The sequence below is a fragment of the Rhineura floridana genome, chromosome 4 (assembly GCF_030035675.1).
Source record: "Rhineura floridana isolate rRhiFlo1 chromosome 4, rRhiFlo1.hap2, whole genome shotgun sequence".
NCBI classification, from domain to species: domain Eukaryota; kingdom Metazoa; phylum Chordata; class Lepidosauria; order Squamata; family Rhineuridae; genus Rhineura; species Rhineura floridana.
The window spans coordinates 128326953-128340155 of NC_084483.1; the positions used below are offsets into that span (position 1 = coordinate 128326953).

General features: G+C 39.1%; 1 protein-coding gene across 1 annotated transcript in view; it reads right to left on the reverse strand.

The window, feature by feature from the left end:
- Positions 1–12226, reverse strand: part of LOC133384439 (uncharacterized) — a 44168-nt gene extending 31942 nt beyond the window's left edge. The window contains exon 1 of the mRNA XM_061626376.1: positions 12181–12226. The gene's annotated coding sequence lies outside the window, so the exon portion shown is untranslated. The remainder of the gene's footprint in view (positions 1–12180) is intronic.
- Positions 12227–13203: the final 977 nt, after the last annotated feature.

Here is a 13203-nt window from a genome sequence, read left to right on the forward strand (position 1 = left end):
GATATATTTGACTTAGGATGGGCAAACAGGAGCCCATGTGGCCTACCTTTGACTGGGGCAGGATGAAAGGCCAGCAAGACCACCTAACGGTTTGGTGACATCTTCACTAATCCTCCCGCCATTTGGAAACAATTACAGAAGTCACCTAAAAGTATCTACAGAAAGTTTCTAAGGCAAGTCACAAAAAGATTTCAGTTTCAGGCCTAAGGTAAAATATTTTATAGTAATTCTAAATAATTCCATTCAATTTATTGGAGTTACCAGGAATGAGGATCACTAGTGATGCAAAGTAGTTCAAAATTTGGCACTTTTAAGGATAAGACAAATTTATGAAGAAGTCTGTCAACAGCTATTAGTCATAACAAGTTGGACTGCAACAAAACGTTGTAGTGTTAAACGGTCCTGTTCCAGACAGTCAGGCATGCCCTCCTCTATGTTCCCTCTCCCTCCCAGCTTTCCATTTCCCCACAACAGTTAGTATGTATTCTATGGTCATTGAGCATGCTCAATCCTTACTGGGCTGTTTGCTGTTCCTCCATTAGATTTTTTCATTTTTTTTTGTATTTCTGCAAACTTTGGGGTTCCCCAAAGCTAGCCAATATCTTCCTGTTGTGCATGCCACATAAGCAATGACACTCAGAATCTGAACATCAGAAACAGAGGGAATGATTGTTAAGAAGAACTCTCCACATTCAGAGCCTATATGCCTCCAAGCATGTGATCCTGGGTACAGTCATGAATTTGTCTCCATTATCACCTTCATGGTCTGCTTGAGGGCTTTCAAAGCTACTTGTGAGAAGCAAAACGCTGGACTAAGTGAATTCTTATGTCACTAGCTCAATGCTCATTAAGGTTGATGGCTGGGTGGGGAATGGAGAGTTAAAACCCTTCCACAATTTACTCATTTACTTCTTTTGCACTCCTCAACTGTGCATCCACCACTGAGTCCATTGCCTCAGGCAGAGCAGGAAATGGAGCAAGGGCTGATTTTCCAAATCTGGGCCTGCAGGTTCCTCCCTGTCCTACAACTTGACAGCCTGGGGGAAGAGGAGGAATGGAATGAATAACCTAAAAGCTGCATTCAGGGTTGGCGCATATAGAGGTAACAATACAAACTTCAGTAGATGGAGCAAGATACAGAGACTTGCTTCCTCTAACTGCAACCTGTTTATTTTAGATGTCAGTACAAACCATTAAAAATAGCCCTGTCCTGACTTCTGTTTCTTAATTATACTGACTAGAATGTGACAAAATGCTGGGATGTGATTTTATATGCATTGATATACCGATGTTCTGTCAATTTTGGAATGGCTGAATTCGTTTCCTACATTCTCATTTGCAAAAAGCAATGTATTGGCTCAGATCGGACATTACTTTAAACCATAGTTAAACTAAACCATGGTTTAAAGGTGAATGCACAGCATGTTGTTGCATGCTAATGAAATTGCATATGCTTTGCTCCTCCCCTAGCTCCTGCCATGCTGCCAGTTTGGCTTTGTGCTACCTCCAAAATCCAGCCTTCAAAATCTGGCTTCCTGTAACTTGAGCCCATTATTCCACGTTCTGCACACTGGGATGATCAAGAAGAGATCCTGGCCCTCCTCTGTGAAAACCTTTCAAGTTCTTGAAAGAGTGCGATCATATCTCCCCTCACTCTTCTTTTCTCAAGGCTAAACATGCCCAGTTCTTTCAGTCTGTCCTCATGGGGTTTTGTTTCCAGTCTCTTGATCATCCTTGTTGCCACCCTTCTCTGAACCTGTTCCAGTTTGTCTGCTTCCATCTTAAAGTGTGGTGTTCAGAACTGGTCACAGTGCTCAAGACTAGCCAGTGTTGAATAGAGAACTAGTACTTCATGCAGTTTTTTTTATAAATTGTTTTTATATTGTTTTAAATTTTTAAATTGTGTTTTAAATTGTTTTTAAAATATATGTTTTAAATTGCATATTTGTTTTAATGTTTTTGATTGCTGTAAACCGCCCAGAGAACTTCAGCTATGGGGTGGTATACAAGTGCAATAAATAAATAAATAAATAAATAAATTTGAAAACTACTGTTACTGCAGCCTAAAACAGCATTTGCCTTTTTTGCAGCCACATTGCACTGTTGACTCATATTCAGCTTGTGATCAACAATTCCAAGATCCTTGTCACATTTAGTATTGCTGAGCCAAGTATCTCCCATCTTAAAGCTGTGCATTTGGTTTCTTTTTCTTAGAACTTTGCACTTATCCCTGCTAAATTTCATTCTGTTGTTTTCAGCCCAATTTCCCAGCCTAGCCCAATTTCCCAGCCTATCAAGATCACTTTGAAGTTTGTTTCTGTCCTCCAAAGTATTAACTATTCCTCCCAATTTTGTATCATCTACAAATTTGGTAAGCACTCCCTGCAACTCCTCGCCCAAGTCATTAATAAAAATGTTGAAGAGAACTAGGCGCTGGACTGAACCATGTTGTACCCCGCTCATTACCTCCCCGCACTTTGAGAAGGAACCATTGATAAGCACTCTTTAAGTGCGATTTTGTAGCCACCTGTGGATCCAGATAGTTATTCCATCTAGCCCACATTTAGCTAGCTTGCTAATCAGAATATCATGGGGTACATTGTCAAAAGCTTTGCTGAAGCTGAGATATATTGTGTCCACAGCATTCCCACAGCCTACCAGGGAGGTTACCCGATTAAAAAATAAGATTAGTCTGCCAGGATTTGTTCTTGACAAATCCATGTTGGCTTCTAGTAATCTCTGCATTGTTTTCAAGGTGCACACAGAATAACTGCTTTATAATCTGCTTCAGAATTTTCCCAGGGATTGATGTTTACTGATGATACAAAATTGTTCAGAGTCGTTAAAACAAAAAGAGATTGTGAAGAGCTCCAAAAGGACCTCTCCAAACTGAGTGAATGGGAAGTAAAATAGCAAATGCAATTTAATGTAAACAGGTGCAAAGTGATTATGTTGGGGCAAAAAAATCTTAATTTCACATATATGCTAATGGAGTCTGAACTGGCGGTGACTGACCAGACATGAGACCTTGGCGTCATAGTCGATAACTTGATGAAACATCAACCCAGTGTGCAGCAGCTGTGAAAAAAGCAAATTCCATGCTAGGGTTATTAGGAAAGGTATTGAAAATAAAAGTTCTGATATAACGCCATTGTACAAGTCTATGGTGCGACTGCATTTGGAATACAGTTCTGCTCACCTCACCTCAAAAAGGATATTGTAGAGTTGGAAAAAGTTCAAATAAGGGCAACCAAGATGATCAAGGGGATGGAGCAACTCCCTTATAGGGAAAGGCTGCAGCATTTGAGGCTTTTTAGTTTAGGGAAAAGGCGAGTAAGAGGTGACATGATAGAAGTTTATAAAATTATGCATGGCATGGAGAAAAGTTTTTCTCCCTCTCTCATAACACTAGAACTCATGGACATCCAATGAATCTGAATGCTGAAAGATTCAGGACAGATAAAAGTACTTCTTCACACAGTGCATAGTTGAGCTGTGAAACTCTCTCCCAGAGGAGGCAGTGATGGCCACCAACCTGGAAGGCTTGAAAAGAGGATTAGACAAAATCAGGGAGGACTGCTGGCCATGATGGCTCTGCTCTGCTTCCATAGTCGAAGGCAATATGCTCCTGAATACTTGTTGTTGGAAACAGGGGTGGGTGGGAGAGTTCTCTTGTGCTCAGGTCCTACTTGCGGGGTTCCCATGGACAACTGGTTGGTCACTGTGAGAACAGGATGCTGGACTATATGGGCCACTGGCCTGATCCAGCTGTGCCCATGATTTCACCAGTGTGCACCTTTAAACCATAGTTTAGTTTAACTATGGTTTAAAGTAACATACAAATGAGGGCATTTTTTCTTCTTAACAATATTCTTTAGAATAACAATGAAATGTAACATGAATTTCTATACTAAACTTATAAGGAGAATGTACACTTGTAAAGGCATCTAGGTCATGATATTATTTGAATTAGCTTCCCTTCCATATCAGTAACTTGCTATTTCTTGAAAGCTATACTTCCTTTGCAGCTGTGAAGAAGAAAAAAGGGGGGGATGAATGAAAACATAAAGAAGTTCTTATACTACTTTATTGAAAGGACAAAATCCCCGGGCAATACAGACAGAATGCTTTAGGCACTGAAAACAGACTGTTTATAATTCATAATTATAATTATCCAGATTCCTGGATAAAAAGGTAGGGGACAAGTATAACAAAATGGTCACAATATTTAAAATTGCTACAGCCTCAGATAATCCTGAGTATAAGCTAAAGCTTTCCTGTCTGTGGCATAGAAAATGTATTATAGTTAAGTAGATATAGTTCATAAGAGCCATATAGAAGTCTGTAGCTAGAAGATTAATTAGTTCAAAACAATATGTAAAACAGAGTCTGCACCTTCTCATCTTTGCCTCAGTTCCCTATCTCAAGCCTCATTCTCTTCTTCCATCAGATTTCTATTTCTTGGTTTTCATTCTTTCTTCAGTTACCTTACCTCTAGGGTGCCTATTCCTTAGCTTCCCTAATCTGTGGTTTTATCTTTTCAGTTTTTAGTGTGCCAGAACAAAGCTATTTCTGAACTACAATATTTCATTCTCAGCCAACCCAACAATTTTATCTTCCCTCACACCAAGTAGATTACACATATTCCATGGGCTTTGATCTCTGAGCACTTGGAATGTTTGTTAACACTCTGTGCCATAATATCAGCTCAGCCTGTTTCACCACCTCAAGAACAGTACAAAACAGAAATGCTCAGCAAGTTCACTTAGAAACAAGCAACTAAATGGTTGAATAAATTTGCTGGCATTACTGAGATTGAGTGATATGTTCAGTGTTTGGAATCGGTGTTTGGCAATAGTTTAGTTTGTGCAAAAAGCTAATCACAGACATATTTTTCTTAATTCTGCCCTTGTGCCTCATTTAGGCTGGCAGTGTTTCTGAAACACTCAGGTATGCAAATGGTCATGAGTTGTTTCTGTTCTACAGTTCTGATCACCATGTCCTACCACCATTGTCTGGCAGAGTCAGGGACTGAAGAGCTAATGGAGACTTTCACAATCACACAAATCTGTTCTGTACAGTACCCTAGGACCAGGAATGTCATCTGGAGACTTAGAGGGCATGTGCCAATGTCTCACATCTCTGTTATCTTATGTCACTGCCACTTCATCAGATTGTTCCATTGGAGCCCCAGTGGAAGTAAACTCTATATCCAAATTGCTGATTGTCTTTAGATGGTAATTTCTCTAGAGCAATGACAGCAACGTCTCCCTTACTACTATTATAGCACTAATCTAAACTACTCTGTATACCCATGGAAGCAGATATTATATTACTCACCACTGGCAGAATATAATAGATAGCTGTTAACAGACAACACATTTTTTGTTCATCTGTTCCTGGAGCTGGCTATACTTCTGCAGACTTGTTCCAGCCTTTTCAGGCTACAGCTTGAAGCACTATGACCATCTTCAGAACTAGTTTGACCTCTGATCATGGCAAGAAACACACAAAAAAGGAACTTGTGTGCCATGTTCTGTTATATGTAACTGCCTCCAACCTTCTCTAAAGCCATGTTCTACACGCAACCTTGGTGTCAGAAATGGTATTAAGCATCTCAGTTTGTGGTGACCTTGAAAATATTGCTCTTCTGTAGAGATCTCAGAAAGCGTTTTATAATTATGCCTTTTTTGGCACATGAACATTCTATACAAATGGTGTGTTCTACCACCTTAATTGTTTGGCTTTCTTTGATATGGTGTCAGTCTTCATCCTTACACAAGAGTATGGTTCCTTGGTCACCTTTCTGGAGGAACCAAGAGTCTCACGTTCCCTAACTATATGTACCCACCAAAAATTGACTGAGGTGAATTTGGAGGTTTCTGCTGAGGCAAAACATGCAGTATAGATGAATTAATTTACTTCAGAGTACTAACTGTCATCAAATATGTGAAAAGTTTTTCAGAACCAACAGATTTAATTGAAGTATTTAAAACAATACTTCAAAGCTCATAATGAAGTGTCAGACTGCAAAACAATGTCTAACCTTTCACTAAAATTCAGAAAATGCAAAAGCCACCCTAAGTAAATAATTTAAGTTGCAAATTAACCTTTTAGCTAAATTCAGCAACCTGACAACTTGCTCACTGCTAGGTACAGTTGACTAGAAGAGTAATGTGATCATTACACAGAAGTGTGAAGAGATCAGCCATCCTTGGTTCATTTTTCAGGGCACAGCTGGTGAACTGTACACAGTAAAGTGGAGTGGAGAAGGGCAAGGGGCGGGGGGGAGATCTAAGGTATGCTTGGAGCATTCCTTCTCCTTTTAACATTTTCTTCGCTGTTCTCTCTCTTCTAAGAAGTCTTAGATACATGTTATTCAACGAAACTGTGTCCTGGATTGTGGTGTATCAGTATGCTGAGCCATGAGCTCAGAAACTCCAGGATGTGACTCTGTTGTGTCACAGGTTCTGCATAACATGCTTCATGAAGGACATCTTCACTTGGACCAAAATTCAACAGTAACCCATCTGTTGTTTACAGTTTTGTATCATTTTATAATGCAAGACATTTTGCTGTGGCTTGTTATTTATGTGTAGCAAAAGCCATTCACACAAAATATGAGATGTTTACAATATATAAGCATGTGTATATATAACATTAAGATCCAGTGTGGTGTAGTGGTTAAAGTGTTGGACTACGACTTGGGAGAATAGGGTTCAAAGGTGAATTGAGTTTAAATGAACCAGAAAGCTTGTCAGATGTTCAACATATTTTTAAAAAATCATTAAACTCTCAAAAATCTCCCATTTATGTGGAAGAGATAGGCCAGAATCCAAATGGCTGCACTGGAAGTTTCCATGATGAAATATACAGTGGTGGCTGCTGCCCATGGGGATTGGAGAGGTGGAAAGCAGAGGGCCCAACAGTAGGTGAAGATGGAGCTAAAGTCTAGGTTTGTCCCTGTCTTCCTTCCTGCTGAGTTCTTTAAAGGCAACACTGAGAATGAGGAGGAGGAGGAAGAGGAGGGGGGTGACAGCCAGAACCACCCACTGGACTGGTTATAAGTAAGAAGGCAGGCAGGTATGGGCTGGCTAAGTGCAGATATGTCGGTGGGGCAGTGCCCCACTAGCCTCAGTGGACCAGCCTCCACTGGAAATATATCTTCAGGGTCTTGACCCTCTGCCTCCACTTTTGATTACAGTTCTATATAGCACATGACAAACCACTCCTAAAAACCAGAGGTTCATTAAGGAACAGATTCTTTTGCAGTGCAAGACTCTGTGGTCAGAAAAGGAAACTAATAAAGCTTCCTGTGGGCTATGGTGGAAGCAAATGGCATGAGCCTACCACAAGCTCCTTTGGATCCTGACCACAGCTTGTGATCCAACGACATGCTGAAGCAGGGGCTTCATATTTTCTGTGCCATGCTACCCATTGCAAATGCAGAACAGTTCCAGTCTCACATAGGAGAAGGAAAAAGCAAGAGCTTAGTTTGAACTAAGACTCAAGCAGGGCTTAGCCACAGAATCTCTTTTTGATACCAGATAATGAACAAAAGAGAGGACCTGAAGCTGTGTAGTCCAGGGTTGGAAAAAAATCAATGATTTTTTTTTAAAATGGATTTTAAACATTTAAATCAGATTTCAACATTTTCTTAAAGCAATTAGTAAAAAAGAGCCTAGGCCAAAGATATAATCATGAATACTAATTATACACCTTCAAATTATATTATATGAATATGTTAACAGCAGTTTATGGAGCTGGGAGATAACCTGAGACACATTCACACTGTACATTTATTCCACTATTATTCCACTTTAAACAATCATGGCTTGGAAGTGTAGTTTGTGAAGGGTGCTGAAAGTTGTTAGGAGACTCCTCCTCAAAGAGCTACAGTTCCTGAAAAGAGGGACTGACTGTTAAACGACTCTGAGAATTGTACCTCTGTGATCAGAATAGGAGTCTCCTAATAACCCTCAGCACCCTTCACAAACTACACTTCCCATGATTCTTTAGGGGAAGCCATGCTGTTTAAAGTGGTATGATAGTTGAATAAATGTACTGTGTGACTGTGGCCCTGATCTGATTCTGCAGGTGGTGCAGAGAAGTGCACAAGCTCTCCCTCTGTCTTTCTCTGAAGGCCTTGCCTTTTTCTGTAAGTGCAAAGATAGAGAAGGTCAATGAACAGAGAATTTGGGGAGATGGAGTAGATCTGGAAGAGACCACTGAAATGGTAATCCAGCTCTTAACAGCAGTAGCCTCTTCTGCAGGTGTAGAGAGATTTTTTTCTTCCTGTGGACTAATTCATTCTAAACTGAGAACAGGCAGTGTAATCCAATACACGTCTACTCAGAAGTAAGCACCACTGGCTTCAATAAGACTTACTTCCAGGTAAGTTTGTGTTGGATTGCAGCCTAAATTGGGAACTGAAAAAGCAGAAAAGCTTGCATTTCTTTTCCATACAATGAATAAGAAAGACATAGGTGAAGAAGCCCCCTCTAGGACGCACACCTTAATGGGGAAAGGGGGTTTGAGAGTGTTGAAGAAGCTGAGAGCAATGCAGTCAGGAGTCAAGTAAGAGGCTAGACTTCTAGCAAGGACACCCAAGGCGGAATGGTCAAAGCTGACACACCAGACTAAGATGCATTCAGACTCAGAAGAAGGCAATGGTAAACCACCTCTGAATACCTGTTACCATGAAAACCCTATGAATAGACTATGCAAAATGCAACAAGAGATAGTGCTGGAAGATGAGACCCACAGGTAAGAAGGCACTCACTGAGCTACTAGGGAAGAACAATGGACAAGTACGAGTAGCGCTGTGACTAATGACACAGCTGGGTCAAAGCCAAAAGGAAGCCCAGAGGCCGATGCACACAGATGCGAAAGGAGAGTCCGGAGTTGTACGATGTACCCAATAAGAACATGGAATATGAGAAGCATGAACCAGGGAAAGTTAGAAATTGTCAAGCAAGAAATGGAACGTATCAACATTATAATACTTGGCGTGAGTGAATTAAAATGGATGGGAATGGGACATTTTCAATCAGGCAACTACAAAATATTTTATGCAGGAAATGAGAAATTAAGAAGAAATGGGGTTGCTTTAATAATGAGAAGTGATGTAGCAAAAGCAATTAGGAGCTATAATGCAAGGTCTGGGTATATCAATGAGATTTAAAGGGAAACCTATTAACATAACCATCATACAAGTCTATGCTCCAACTGCAAATGCAAAAGAAGAGGAACTGGAAAGATCTTACGCAGAAGTACAGGAAGAAATTGATCACACACCAAAACAAGATGTGCTGATAGGGGAATGGAATGCAAAAGTAGGGAACAGAGAAGAACTAGGAATTGTGGGGAAATGGGGCTTAGGAGATAGAAATAAAGACTTATTGAATTCTGTGAAGCCAGTAATTTGTTTCTTGCAAACACATTTTTTGAGCAACCGAAAAGATGACTGTACATGTGGACATCACCAAATGGTCAATATAGGAATCAAATTGATTATATAATTGGTAACAGAAGATGGAGAAGTTCCATACTTTCTGTGAAAAGTAGCTCCTAATTGCTTTTGTTACATCACTTCTCATTATTAAAGCAACTCTCTTCCCTTTCTAAATCCAGCTTGGACATCTGGCACTTCTCGCTCCATATATGATAAGAGCCTTTGTTGTAGAATCTTGAGCTTTACTTTACTTGCATGGGATATTAAGGCAATCATTCGATAGTTACTGCATTCCCTGGGATCCCCTTTCTTTGGAATTGGGATGTATATGCAACGCTTCCAGTCTGTGGGCCATTGTTGTTTTCCATATTTATTGACAAATTGTTGTCAAAATTTGGACAGATTCAGTCTCAGTAGCTTGTAGCAACTCTATTGGTATGCCATTTGTTCCTAGTGATTTGTTTTTTCCAAGCATTTTAAGAGCAGCTTTCACCTCACATTCTAAAATTTCTGGTTCTGCATCATACGGTTCCTCAATGAATGAATCTGTCATCCTTACATCTCTTTTATAGAGTTCTTCAGTGCATTGCTTCCATCGTCCTTTTCTTCCATCTCGGTCAGTCAGTGTGTTCCCCTGTTGATTATTCAACATCCCTACTCTTGGTTTAAATTTCCCTTTCATTTCTCTAATCTTTTGGAATAGGGCTCTTGTTCTTCCCTTTTTGTTGTCCTCTTCTATTTCTGTACAATAACTATTGTAATAGTTCTCTTTGTCCCTACATACTAATCGCTGTATTGTTGCATTTAGGGTTTTGACCATGTTTCTATCTCCTTTTGCTTTCCTTCCCTCATTTTAAGAGTTTCTTCAGTCATCCATTGATGTCTTTCTTTTTAACTAGAGGTATTTTTTGCATTCTTCCCTGATAATGTCTCTACTCCATAGTTCTTCTGGTTTTCTGTCAATTAAGTTTAAAGCCTCAAATCTGTTCCTTATTTGATCTTTATATTCTTCTGGGATGTTATTTAAATTGTAATTTGGCATTATGATTGCTTTCTTCTTCTTCTTCTTTAGCTTTACTCTGATTTTCGATACAACCAGTTCATGATCTGTACCGCAGTCTGCTCCTGGTCTTGTTTTCGCAGAAAGTATGGAACTTCTCCATCTTCTGCTACCAATTATATAATCAATTTGATTCCTATATTGACCATTTGGTGATGTCCACGTGTACAGTCGTCTTTTCGGTTGCTCAAAAAATGTGTTCGCAAGAAACAAATTATTGGCTTCACAGAATTTAATAAGTCTTTCTCCTGCTTCATTTCTGTCTCCTAAGCCCCATTTCCCCACAATTCCTAGTTCTTCTCTGTTCCTCTTGGTCTAGACTCCTAACGGCATTGCCCTCAGCTTCTTCAACACTCTCAAACCTCCTCACCACATTAAGGTGTGCATCTTAAAGGGGGTTAAAGATCTTTACATTTATCTAAAATCTGAAATAGTTAACCATTTAAAAATCCATGTACAAGTTTTGTTAACGTTGTTGTTTGCTGAAGAAAAAAACTAACCAGAAGAATAAACAATCTTATTCATACAATTTAAAAGCCTGTTTGGTGGTGGTGATGCTGGCACATCATGACGAAAATATGATTAATTGAACATTTGGAACTGGTACATTTCCTGAATGACTTCACAAGTTCATTCTGCTTTAGTACTAGAATGACCAAAATATCATCCCATTTTTTGATGAAAATTAACCTGAAAACAATTCAGAATAATTGGTTAGTGTGTACCTACCTTCTAATGAAACCTACATCTCTGAATATGTACTAAGGTTATATTAAAAAATAATGTACTTCCACTAAAAATGATGATTAAATAGAAACTTCCTCACTAGTGATTTAAATCGTTAAAATTGAATCCTTCAGAGAAATGATTTAAATCATCATTTAAATGAAATCAGCCATGGTGCAGACAGGCATTCCCTAAATCACACAGACATCTAAGGATGAGGAGAGTCTTTTAAGCAGGTTGTCCCATCACTGCTCATTTTAGAAGTTAAACACTGGGCAAAAGCCCCTGAACAAAAGGGGATCTGTGTGGAATGGTTCTCCCTACCTCATCAAAACAATTGTTAAATTATCTACATGCAAAAATATAAACTATTGAATCAAAGGAGCAGATAGCTCTTCTGGGCATTTTCACAAGTGACTTTAAGAAAACCTTTAAGCCTGGATGAGTCACTTGTGTATTATGGGTTGGATTCAGCTTTTTGTTGTTGTTATGTGCCTTCAAGTCGATTACGACTTATGGCAACCTCCAATAGCATTCATTATAAACTACCCTGTTCAGATCATGTAAGTTCAGGTCTGTGGCTTCCTTTATGGAATCAATCCATCTCTTGTTTGATCTTCTTCTTTTAGACATGCTTAGAGTAGACATTCTGAAACCAACAGGACTTGTTAGTGCTCTGGATACAACACGGTATTAACACAGTACAGGAAGGCATGTATTTTATAAAACTATTATTTAAACACAGAAATGTAGCTTCATTCAAATACACAGAAAAGTAAAAACCTATTTAAGCATCACATGAAAGCAACCTATCAGAGCAATCTCCCACCCACTCTCTCATGTATCAAGCTGAGTTAAGATTGCTGACTATAATTAGAAACCTCATAAAGTAGAGTACTTAGAAACCCAAGGTTATAAACGGAAACATATATTTGCTTACTTTTTTCAGCCTGCTACTGTTTATAAAGCCATCAACAGGCTGTACTGGATTGGTTCTTGCTGAAGCAGATAGAGGCAAAGACTTAGCAGCAAACACTGTAGATTAAAAGCACATAGTAAGTAACAAGTCAGTAAATTATTTTGTGTCATTTGTTGCTGAATTTTTATGATTAATATTTCCAAATGCCTACAGCTCTTGCTTCTTCGCTGCAAAGCAGAATCTAGAGGGGCAAATTTTGAGGGCAGAGCTGGCAGGTGAGAAGCGATGGCTTAACCCTTCTCCTACATGAAATTTTCCTCCTGTAACTCCCTCTCACCTGGGGTTCTAGACTCACAGGTTCTGGCTTGAGAATCTCAAAAAATCCCAGCTGGAGAAATACAGCTGATGGGGGAAACTGACAGAGGAAAATGTCAATATCAGGGGAAATAGTTGTTCCAATACAAACAAGTGTACATGTGAGAATATTACTCTGATTTGAATTAATCTGTTTCCCACCAAGTTCTTTGAATTCATACTATTATCAGTGCTTTTTAGCTGTTCAAAAATGCCAACCTTATAAAGATACTCAGCTTTTTGCTTTTATATCTGGAAGCTTTTCTTTGAGCTTTGAACCATGAATGCTGTCCTGGGTGAGTTTCCAAAAGTGTTCATAATCTTGTTGGTTCTTTAGGATTCCAAGTTTAATTAATTCATTCTGTAACCCAATAACCTTAAAAGAGAAGGACATTGGAGAAAGAATGAGAGAGAATGTGGGGAAATGCATTAACAGTTAACAAGCACCAAAACAAAATATAACATTATTTATTTTATCAAGTACTCCATTTTGTATTAATGAATCATGGGAACTGTGATGCCTCTGGATATGTTATTTATGACAGACAGAAACTGTTGATTACATTGTTTTTTGCAAGGCTTGTAAAAACACACTGCTGAAATGATTTTGTCTCTGTTGTTCTTTGCAGCTTATGGCATATGAGCTCGCTAAAAGGGGGAGGGGGAAGCTCAGAAGTGTCCTACTCCCCT